Source organism: Salvia splendens, chromosome 7 (genome assembly GCF_004379255.2).
Source record: "Salvia splendens isolate huo1 chromosome 7, SspV2, whole genome shotgun sequence".
In the NCBI taxonomy this organism is placed as follows: domain Eukaryota; kingdom Viridiplantae; phylum Streptophyta; class Magnoliopsida; order Lamiales; family Lamiaceae; genus Salvia; species Salvia splendens.
This window is the reverse complement of record NC_056038.1, coordinates 23,071,147-23,081,887: the sequence shown is the minus strand read 5'-3', so window position 1 is coordinate 23,081,887 and position 10,741 is coordinate 23,071,147. Positions and strand designations below refer to the sequence as shown.

The following is a 10,741-nucleotide window of genomic DNA, read 5'->3' as shown; positions in this document are numbered from 1 at the left end:
CACGAATGTCGCTAGTTTCCTTAGGTATGGAAAACATTTGGATTGACATTGTATCATCCGCGATAGATAGCAAAATCCTATCTAGGTTGTGAAACTGTTTTTATCCCACGCGGGATTGGCCGAACGACTACTGTGAAGACATGTTCCATGTAGAAGCCTTAGATTCATTTAATATCAATAAAACAAACTCATTGTGATAAAATTACTTCTTCTCACACCGGGCTAAAGGTGGATGTATATTTATCGTATATATACAAGCTCAAAACTTGGGCAATCACTGTGCACTCACGACACATGCTTGCTTTTATTATAATAACCTTAATAATAGCTAACAAACAAGAATATCGTATCCACGATGCTAAGTTTGGCCAAGTACCACAACTTGGTATTAATCACTATTTAGAAAGTTCATAAGATGAGTTTGTTGATTTAAACTACTACACAAATTTAAACAATAAGTAAAAATTGGTGCGAGTGTGTCCTTACAAGCTATACAGAGGTCCTTTCATTAATCATTCCACCTTATTGAATTATACATCTCTTGCTTGGGCACCAAAGCATACATTGTCTGTCGAATTTGATTCTCGGTGCTGCAATAAATTCAGGGCATATTAACGTGTGTTTAGAACATTCAAATTCTGCGGGAAGCTGATTTTAAGTACGCTGAGAAGAGGAGATGATGGTAGAAGCCGGATTGCACGATGAGATATAGCAAACGGCAAGGTAGACGAATGGTTCTAGTTAAAGAATCGTACCCTCAGTTTCTCGCCTCAGGTGGTGTGTCAAGCTGCTTCCCAGGCATTGCATCTCGAAAGACAGGGAGTTCTTTGTATGCCTCGTTGAGCTTTGACAAAAGAGGGAACTCTTTCTGCTAACATTCAAAACCGAAGTCATGATTAGAAGGTTTTAGGTTCGTCATAGGCACAGATGTAAAGGAATAAGAAATGGAAAATGGAAACCTGCAGTTTAATGGAAAAGAAACCCGTGTCCATAATTTACAGAAATTAAACATCTGAAAATCTTAACAGAATAATGTTTACCAGAAAATTTTGGAGCTCAAGTATTAAGCTGTTTCAAAGAGAATAATATTTCCATGATATGAAAATGTATTCCTAAGTTACTGAAACGATAAAGTTTGGAGCTCAATGTACGTTTATGAAAATGAATTTCTAAGCTATTGAAACAGTAAATTGATACAAGAAGAAGCAATGAACTAACCCTTCTTAAGTATGATGGAATGAAATAGAATGAGGGAATGGAATGTGATTCCTACTTCCATTCCATTCTTTGCTTGGTATGATGGAGTGGAATAGAGGAGGGAATAGAACGGAAATGCAAAAGAATTTTCATTTCATTCCTATCTTTATTCCATTCTCAACTTCTTTCCATTCCATCATAAGTGCTTGGTGGGGTTTCAGTGAAGACCTACCATACCAACGCTGAACCATTTAACTGCACCATCAATCTGAGGTGCCAAATACAAATCAGCCTGCAAATTTGTACCAAAAAAATAGTGCTTCTCAATATTACCGAAATAATGCCACCAGAAGTGTGTCAAATTGGATTTAACACTGCTTTTATGAATTTGATTCAAAAATGATGTCAAATTTCATTTAGAAATCAAAAAAGATTTTAATGGTTCCTGTACGTTGGATCTTTGAAAAATCAGAAAAATATTGTTTCATGTATTATATTTCATATATATAAGAAAAAGTGGAGATTGCAATGTCTATGGACAGCTGAACCGATGACTATTCATGATTCCGTAGTTGAATCAATTCCATACAGGTTCCAAAGCAAAAAAATGTCAACAAGAGAAGCGACGAACCAGATAAACTTCATTTCCTGTAGCATACTTTTTAGCGATTTTTTCCAAAAGCTTCTCCAGAGCTGCACTCAATTAGAAAAAATACTAAAAAATGGGTTTGGTTATGCTAAATAGAAATACTGCTATATTGTGCGAATACTGTTGAGATATTAAGATACGTGGACATTTACATGGAGTACTCCCTCCGTCCCATCCTTACGTTTTTTATTTTTTGAAACATGAATTTAGATATCGGTGTCTAGTTAATTAAATTATTAATATAATAATAAAGTAAGAAAGAGAATGTGAATAAAATAAGAAATAGAAAGAAAGAATAAAGTAAGAAAGATGATAAAGTAAGACAAATAAGAGGATAAAGTAGGAGAGTGGAGGATAAAGTAGAGAGATGAGTGAGTTAATTTTACTCTCTCCGTCTACCCATTATAAGGCCAAGTTGACAGACACAAGTTTTAAGAAATGTAATAGAAAGTACATGAGAAAATGTTAGTGGAAAGTGAGTCCTACTTTTATATATTATTTTTACATTTTTAATGAAATGTGAGTGTGATAAAGTTAGTGGAATGTGATATCCATTACAAAATTGGTAAAAGGTAAATGAGACTTGTATTGGTGGATAGATGAAAATGGCAAAATGAGACATTTATCGGTGGACGGAGGGAGTACTAAAAGAAGAAACATCTCACTTAGATTGGGACGTAATAAAAAGAAAAATGTCTTACTTAGGGTGGGACGGAGGGAGTAGCATTTAAGATACTGTTATCAGCAAAAAAGTTCCAACTCTTGTTGTTTATCATTGGCATTGGACATTCGGAACAAGAAAATAAGAAACTTAAAACACTTAGAATGATATTGCAATGGGATATTCACCAGAGCGTTTACCAATACCTTCTTCAAAGTAAAAAACAAAAAAAAAACCTCTACCTGAGTCTCTTCAATGTACAACAAGCTTTTGGGGCTATTTCAGTATTGGAGAATGTTTCAAAACCAGTAAGTTTTGTAAAAAGGTGACGCAACTTCCGTATACACATTGCTGTCAAAACTTACCAGCATACCCATTTTTAATATGATGCTGAACCCATGAAAGCTTCTCATCAGCTTCAGTTTTTGTTGAATATACCGCTGTGATTTATAAATATTCAGGTGGATGTCTTCTTTGTTCATATAATACAACAATGGCATTGGCATGTACTGCATGTTAACATTTAATTATATGCTTACAACGATGGGAACATTCTGGTAAGGTTGTATGCTGGCAAAAACAATGTTTGCTGCCTATAATGCGCAAGAAACAGCAAGAGGTAGGACCGAGGACAGAAACAACAACAATTAATGTAAATAATTATTTAGTAAAAGCTCGTAAATTGGTGCATACCAGCAATACAGTTGAAGAAGGGTTACTTCATTGTGTGTGTTTATAGTAATAGACATAAAATCAGTCTTAGCACTCAATTTGTTGTATTGGAAAAATTAGTACTACTATTCAGGTATCTTCAAACTAAACTCGAATATAAATCTCTAATTCTTTCAAGCTAGGAAGACAACTGGCTTAATGTCCCAACAGATTTATCCTTACACCACAAACTAGAGTTTCTCTACCGTGAAATATAACCTAGAGAGCTCGTAACTGCCAAGGCCACTTATGATCATCGACTAAGTCTAACTCGATCCACCTTCAATTATTTTGTTGCTGAACAGAGCAACCAACCCCCTTTATCTATATATACATGACTGACTCACCCCGCCTCCTATCTAGCAATCTTAGTAGCCAGTGTAGAAGATGTTCTTGCAATTTACACAGAACTATAAAATGAAGTCGCATATTAAGTGATGATATACATTAACTTTTCATGAGACAAAATTCTCTTCCTATTCAAGAGGGAAAAGATCAAAGTACAAATCTTTTGTCACCTGGTAATTCAGGGCCTTCAGCTCTATATCCTGAGGTAACAACGGACGTTGAGGATACCTCTCCTCCAGATACTGCAAGTCACCACACAATTAGATAATGAATCGGCATAGAAAACACATTAAACCCAATAATACTTGCCAATAAAATTGCAAGGGAGTCTGAAACAACAGTATCTCCATCCATAAGCAAGGGGTTGGCCACGGAAGCGCATACAAATAAATCAGATAAATAACTTCGATCTATTTAGCGGATTATTTAGACAAAATCTGCTATATACTTAATTAATTAACATCTTATTAATTCCAAGAGTGGACTTAGCATGAAACACTTATTTATTATTCATAGAGTAATCAAACTCCAACTAGCTAGGTTCCGAATAATAAAACCTTGTTTCAAGCTCTTCTTGAGGACATTATCAAACGAGACTCACCTCACGCACTTTTTAGTATAATAGCAATCCTAGCACCGCTAGATATTAATCACCACTACCCAATATATCAGGATTATTGGGTTGCGAAAAACCCGCACCATTTGATAAGTCAAAGTAGAGCATAATCAATACCGTATGCTCAATGCTAACATATATTGATTAAGAAATAAATATTTATCAAGACCTCGTCTTTCAGTAGATAGTATAAAGACATGTCTCACTGTTAGATCCGTTCAGTGTTGTACTACACCAATGTCATCTTATTTCAGTAAGGCTTAGAAATATGCGGACTGACATTGCAACCTTTCATGATAGGTAGTGTAAGCCTATCTAGGTTGTGAAATTCTACTTTTTCTTTGTTCAGAACTGACCGTGTTACCTTAAAGTGGACGTCGCCCACAACTGGTCTACTACAATAAAGACATAGACTTTGTTAAGATTCTTATACATTTAAATATGTAATAAAACAACCATTAAATGTAAAATATAACAACATTGTGGCAAAAATAATTTGTTTTATTCCTTGGAAAATAAAATAAGAGTTTTTACAGTATTGTATCATTCGAAACATGATTTCTGTTAGAGTTTGTATATTAGAAATCACCTTTCGAGTGATTGAATACTGTAAAAACTCTTATTTTATTTTCCAAGGAATAAAATAGATTATTTTTGTCATAATGTTGTTATGTTTTACATTTAATGGATAATTATTGCATATTTAAATGTATAAGTAACTTAACAAAGTCTAAGTCATTGTTTTAGTAGACCGGTTGTGGGCGACATTCACTTTAAGGTAACCCGGTCAATTCTGAACAAAGAAAAATAAGAATTTCACAACCTAGATAGGCCTAGACTACCTATCGTGAAAGGTTGGAATGTCAGTCCGCATATTTCTAAGCCTTACTGAAATAAGATGACATTGATGTGGTAGAGCACTGAACAGATCTAACACAGAGACAAGTCATTATGTTATCTACTGAAAAACAAGGTCTTGATAAATGTTTATTTCTTAATCAATGTACGTTAGCATTGAACATACAGTATTGATTATGCACGACTTTGACTTATCAAATGGTGCGGGTTTTTCGCAACCCAATAATCCTGATATATTAGGTACTGGTGATTGATATCTAGCGGTGCTAGGATTGCTATTATGTTAAATCGTGCGCGAGGTGAGTCTCGTTTGATAATGTCCTCAAGAGGAGCGCGAAATAAGGTTTTATTATTCGGAACCTAGCTAGTGGGAGTTTGATTACTCTATGAATAATAAATAAGCGTTTCATGCTAAGTCCACTCTTGGAATTAATAAGATGTTAATTAATTAAGAATATAGAAGACAATAATTAATTAATGGACATTTATATCTTAAGCGCGGGATTTCGAGCATATTTCGAGCATGTTGCACGGATAGAATTGCTTGTATACAATAAATTCTACAATCCACTTTTAACCCATGTCGAGAAGAAGTAATTTTATCGCATTGGTGTTTGCTTATGCATTTATAAGATGTTTCTCAAACATTTAAATGTATAAGAAGCAAACAAGTCTAAATTCTTCTGCAATAGTAGACTGGTCGTGAACGACGTTCACAGAAGGTGCTACCTATCATGAAATGTTGTAGTGTCAGTCTGTATGTTTCCTTACCTTAGGAAATAAACGACACTGGACGACACAGGTGTGGTATAACATTGAAGGATCTAACAGTTTAGATAAGTCTTTCTTGTTATTTACTGAAAGACGAGGTCTCGGTGATTGTTATTTCTTAATCATTGTTGATGTAACATTGAGTATTCGATATTGATTATGCACTACTTTGATTTATCAAATGGTGCAGATTTTTCACCATCCAAGAATCCTGATATCTTGGGTAGTGGTGATCAATGTCTAGAGGTGCTAGTATTGTTATTGCAATGAATCGTGTGTTGGGTGAGTTTAGTTTGATAATATATCCTCAAGAGGTGTTTGAAAATTATTATTCAGAAACCCGGCCGGTTGGAATTTATTCCAGAATAATAAATAAAGATTTTGAACTAGACAACTCTTGGAAAAAGATATTAATTAATTAAAGTCAAATAGCATACTTAAATTAATTAATGGATATTTATATCTTAAACACGGGAAATAATAAATTAAAGAGGTAAAGCCCGAATTACTCATAATTTGGGATTGGATGGGCAGTCAATATTTTTATACTATAGTGGATGATAATAATATTCTGTTGGACTTGTATTAAATTGGGGCTCAATTTAATTAGAAAAAGTTCAACAGGTTTGGCCCAAGTGCAACCTCCGTGGATCTCTAATCTGACCCATCACAACTCTATATACAAGGAGATAGAAAGGAGATTAAATGAGAATTTAACTAAAAATTTCGTTCTCCCCTCTCTGGAGTGAACGGTTTTCTCAGTTCTTCACAGAACTGAAGTTCTGTCTTCTTTCTAATCAAGCCCTTTTCGATTTTGACAAGCTTTGCCCATCCAAAGGTCATTATCTGAGTTCCAGATACATATTAGAAGATTCGTGGTTGAGTACGAAGAATATCACGTGGAGAAGGCACAAGCAATCGATGATTCTTTGGAGAATCAGATCGGTAACCCTAGACCATAGAATATCATGAATTAGGTTTTAATTCCTTAAGCATGATTTATGTGCGTTCTTGTATGCAATTAATTGTTTAACATGTGGTTAATTAATCCCATAATCGGTCAAATAGATCTGTAGATCTGATTTATTTGTTTATGCATGACTTCCGCTGTGCAAGGGGCACCAAACCCCAACACTTATAATTTCAGATTTGGATGGCAGTGCAATATTACTTCTGTAGTGGCTGATCGTAATATTCCAATATAAACTTATATTAAATCGGGGTTCAATTTAATTAGTAAAAAACTAATTGGGGGATGCCATATCCAAAACCTTCCATATATCCTTGTCTGGGCCCAAAAAGAACTTAGTATAAATAGGAGAATAAACGAGACAGAAAATACACTTTATTTTTCACAAAAATTTTCGTCCACTGCCATATACAGTAAGGGACGATTTTTTCTCCTTCATCTCTCCTCCGTGAGATCGATTGTTCTGTCGTATTTATTCAAGTCCTAGTATCCCGTTGAGACCAGCCCACACTAATATCGGAATACAGTTCGGGAACTAGCCAGAAGATCCGTGGTCTATTACTCGACATCTTCACTAGGAGAAGTAGCGAGCTATCGTCGATTCTTTGGAGAATCATCAAGGTATTATTCCTACTCCGTAGAAAAGCATGTTTTAGGTTTCAATTATACTTAAAGCATGTTTAATTCAAGTTATGAACATGATACATGTGATAATTACACGAATAGATTTTGTCTAAATAATCTGCTAAATAGATTGCATTCATTATCTGATTTATTTGTTGCACGCTTCCGCTGCCAACCCCTTCAATTTCTAGTATACAAACTCTAACAGTTCTAGTGGTTGAAATAATGCCAAGTGAATTATAATATAAATTTAAATAATAATTAAATAAATTCAAAGGATATTAATGTCAATTCATAAATATAATAGTTAAAACTAACTACTTTCTCTCTCTTCAAAATCATATCAAAACTTTAAATTTACGTAACACTCTCGATTTAAATTATTTTTTCACAAAAAATATATCAAATTAAAGATAATTTTATAAGGATTCTAACGAGATCACAATTGCATATGTTCCGACGATGTTCGAATGATGAAATTTGATAATTTTTATTTTAGTTTTCGTATATGTTGATAAGCAGAATTTTATCAATAAATGCATCAAACAATCTCAATATAATGCATGTACAATATCCATAAAAATGTGTTGATATTTTCTGTTACTTGTGTTGAGATTTTCATGTCACTGTGTTGATATTTGTAATGCACTATGTTGATATAAAACAAAACCATGAAAATTATAACATGTTAACTAAATGACGATCTTACCCATTTGTTGATATTATGTCTACGATTTATTGAAATTCGTGAGGTTTAATTTCATCCATTCATTTTAAAAACAAAGGATGTAGATTTATTCTTAATTTTGAATTATGATGCTATAAGTAATATAAGAGGACCCCTACGCTTAATATTTCAAAGAGACAAAGAAGGAAATAAACATGACACAAAGGTAAAAAAGAGATCAAATTCGAAAGATACTCGGATTCAAATTAAATTTGTAGAAGGAAATAAATACATAAGGTAAAAAAAATTGAAATCAAATGATCAAGCCCTATTAATTTTGGCCAAATTAAAACCCCAGACTCGAATCGAGTTCCTTGCCAAGAGCTTTCTCCTCTGAGTCGCCGCTTTGACTGCATGCAGCTTCCGTCGTCTTCGGTCTGCTTTAATCGCCGAGTCGCCAATTGAGAATTTGCACTCTACTCGCCTTCTCAGTTCTCCGAGGACAAAGAGATACACTTATCTAATTTGAAAAGGTTAGTAAATATTCACTCCGTCTCACAAGAATATGCACTTTCTAATTTTGGAAAGTCTTTTCTCTCTAATGAGGTGGGACCAATTATCCACTAACAATACTTTAATTATTTTTTCTCTATCTCTCTTACTTTATTAATTTTACGTTAAAATCCGTGTCGAACTCAAAGTATATATTCTTTGGAGACTGACGAGTAGTAAATTATTAATGAATAATGGATATTAAAGTGGGTGAATTTATTTGTTTGATTGTTTCGACATCAATTTAAGTTTCCAAGAAAAATTGATGCATATACTAGAGTAGTTAATTCAATAATTTTAAATTATTTGAGAATTGAGATTAATGCTCTATATTTATTGTCTAGGCATTGTAAACAACCGTGATTCACTGTATAAGAATGTAATTCTCAATTCTTTATTATTTTACAGAGTAGAATATAAAAATTTACAATACAGTTTTCAATTTAAGGATCAATTGTATGGTTTCTTAATATTAATATTTGTGCTTCAATTATTTATATTTTTTTTTATAATGATTTTGGATATATTTGTAGAAATTTAAAAATAATGAGAAAACAATCCGATCTTCGATAATTTATCTCCAAAAAGAGAAAATCTCTTGATAGTGTAAACTCTCGAGCTGCAAACTCTCCGACTTCAAGCTATCGAACTGCAAATCCTCTTGACTTATGATGTTGAATGTTCCTCCAGCTGTCGAACTCTCCAGCAAATCCTCCTGGTTCAAGCACTCCTGCTTTAATTAATAGAGTCTCCTTAAAAAAAGAATTGACTTATGATGTTGAATGTTCCTCAAGATCCTGGAAAAAGAAGAGACATAATGGAGTATCCTCCATATCAGCGAGATGCAGTTAGAAGAGCCTTTTTTTCTTTTTGTTTATCAAAGCACCACGGAGGGAGAGGGTTAGGTGGACCCACACCTCTACATACCAGCCAAAAATTATTACACATTTAGTAGGAAAGGACCACTATCACTGGGGACTCCACCAGATTCGGCAAAGACTAGAGTAGAGAGGGGACAGTTCTCAACATATATACGACACCCCCATACTCTATTCCTCATGCTCTACGTAATACCCGACTCGGGGTATCGTCTAATATTGGGCATTCCGATCTTTTCCAAATTCGCGAGGGCCTTAACAATTGGAGGGGCAGAGTTATGATCGAAAACAGAGGAACCTCCTGTTTGCTTCCTTGTTTTGCTAGCAAATCTGCAATCTTATTTCTCTCTCTATGAATATGTGACAATCTGATTTTGAGCTTCCTCACGGAGTTGCGAATTGATGTAATCAAATGTCGGATTCCCGCAGGACCTTGAATCTTCCCTTCAAGGATATGAATGACCTCCGTTGCATTGGATTCGATCTAGCTTTGCCAATTCCAAACCGTTGTGTATGGCCTTGAGCTCAGCGTCCAGAGCTGACGCAGCAGTGAACCCAATAGCAAAACCCTCCACGATACTTCCTTGGTCGTTTCTAATAACTCCACCACCTCTAGACCTGTTTGTTGGCGTAGAGAAACTACCATCCGTATTGAGTTTGATCCAGTTTGGTTGTGGCGGCGACCATCTAACGATCAGGGGTGTGGACGATTTCTTTCTTGTTGTGTTTGGGAAGAAAAAAGTCACCCGAGGTTATCAAAACATACCAAATAAAATATTCCCATCAAGAGAGAAGATCAAGGAATAATTGATTGGCACAATCACATAATAGCCGAGAATAGAATGATCACATTTATGATATTTTCTATAGTTAGGGAAGAGTCTTCCCTATATAATGAGGGGCTGTAATTCATTGTTATTCATTCAATAATACACGACAGAATCATCTTCTACTCATTACAACTTCCATCCTTTTCGCCTAACATGACCTGCCTCTCTCGATTACCATCTTAAGATGGTATCAGAGCAGGACGATACGGGCATGAGACTCAGAACATTATCATCATCGTCTCGGGTACCTTTCCCGACCTTTTAAACCCTGCACAAACAACCAACAGCCAAGATCAAGATGTCAGGATTTGATTCAAACCAACCGATAACCCTCTCTGCAGAACAATTTGCAGAATTCTTGAGACTAAGTATGTCTCACAACTCTCCAAAACAGCCCTAAACCGAACCT

At 34.7% G+C, this 10,741-nt stretch overlaps 1 pseudogene; it reads right to left on the bottom strand.

The window, feature by feature from the left end:
- Positions 1-266: 266 nt before the first annotated feature.
- LOC121810578 lies at positions 267-8,118 on the bottom strand (annotated as a pseudogene).
- Positions 8,119-10,741: the final 2,623 nt, after the last annotated feature.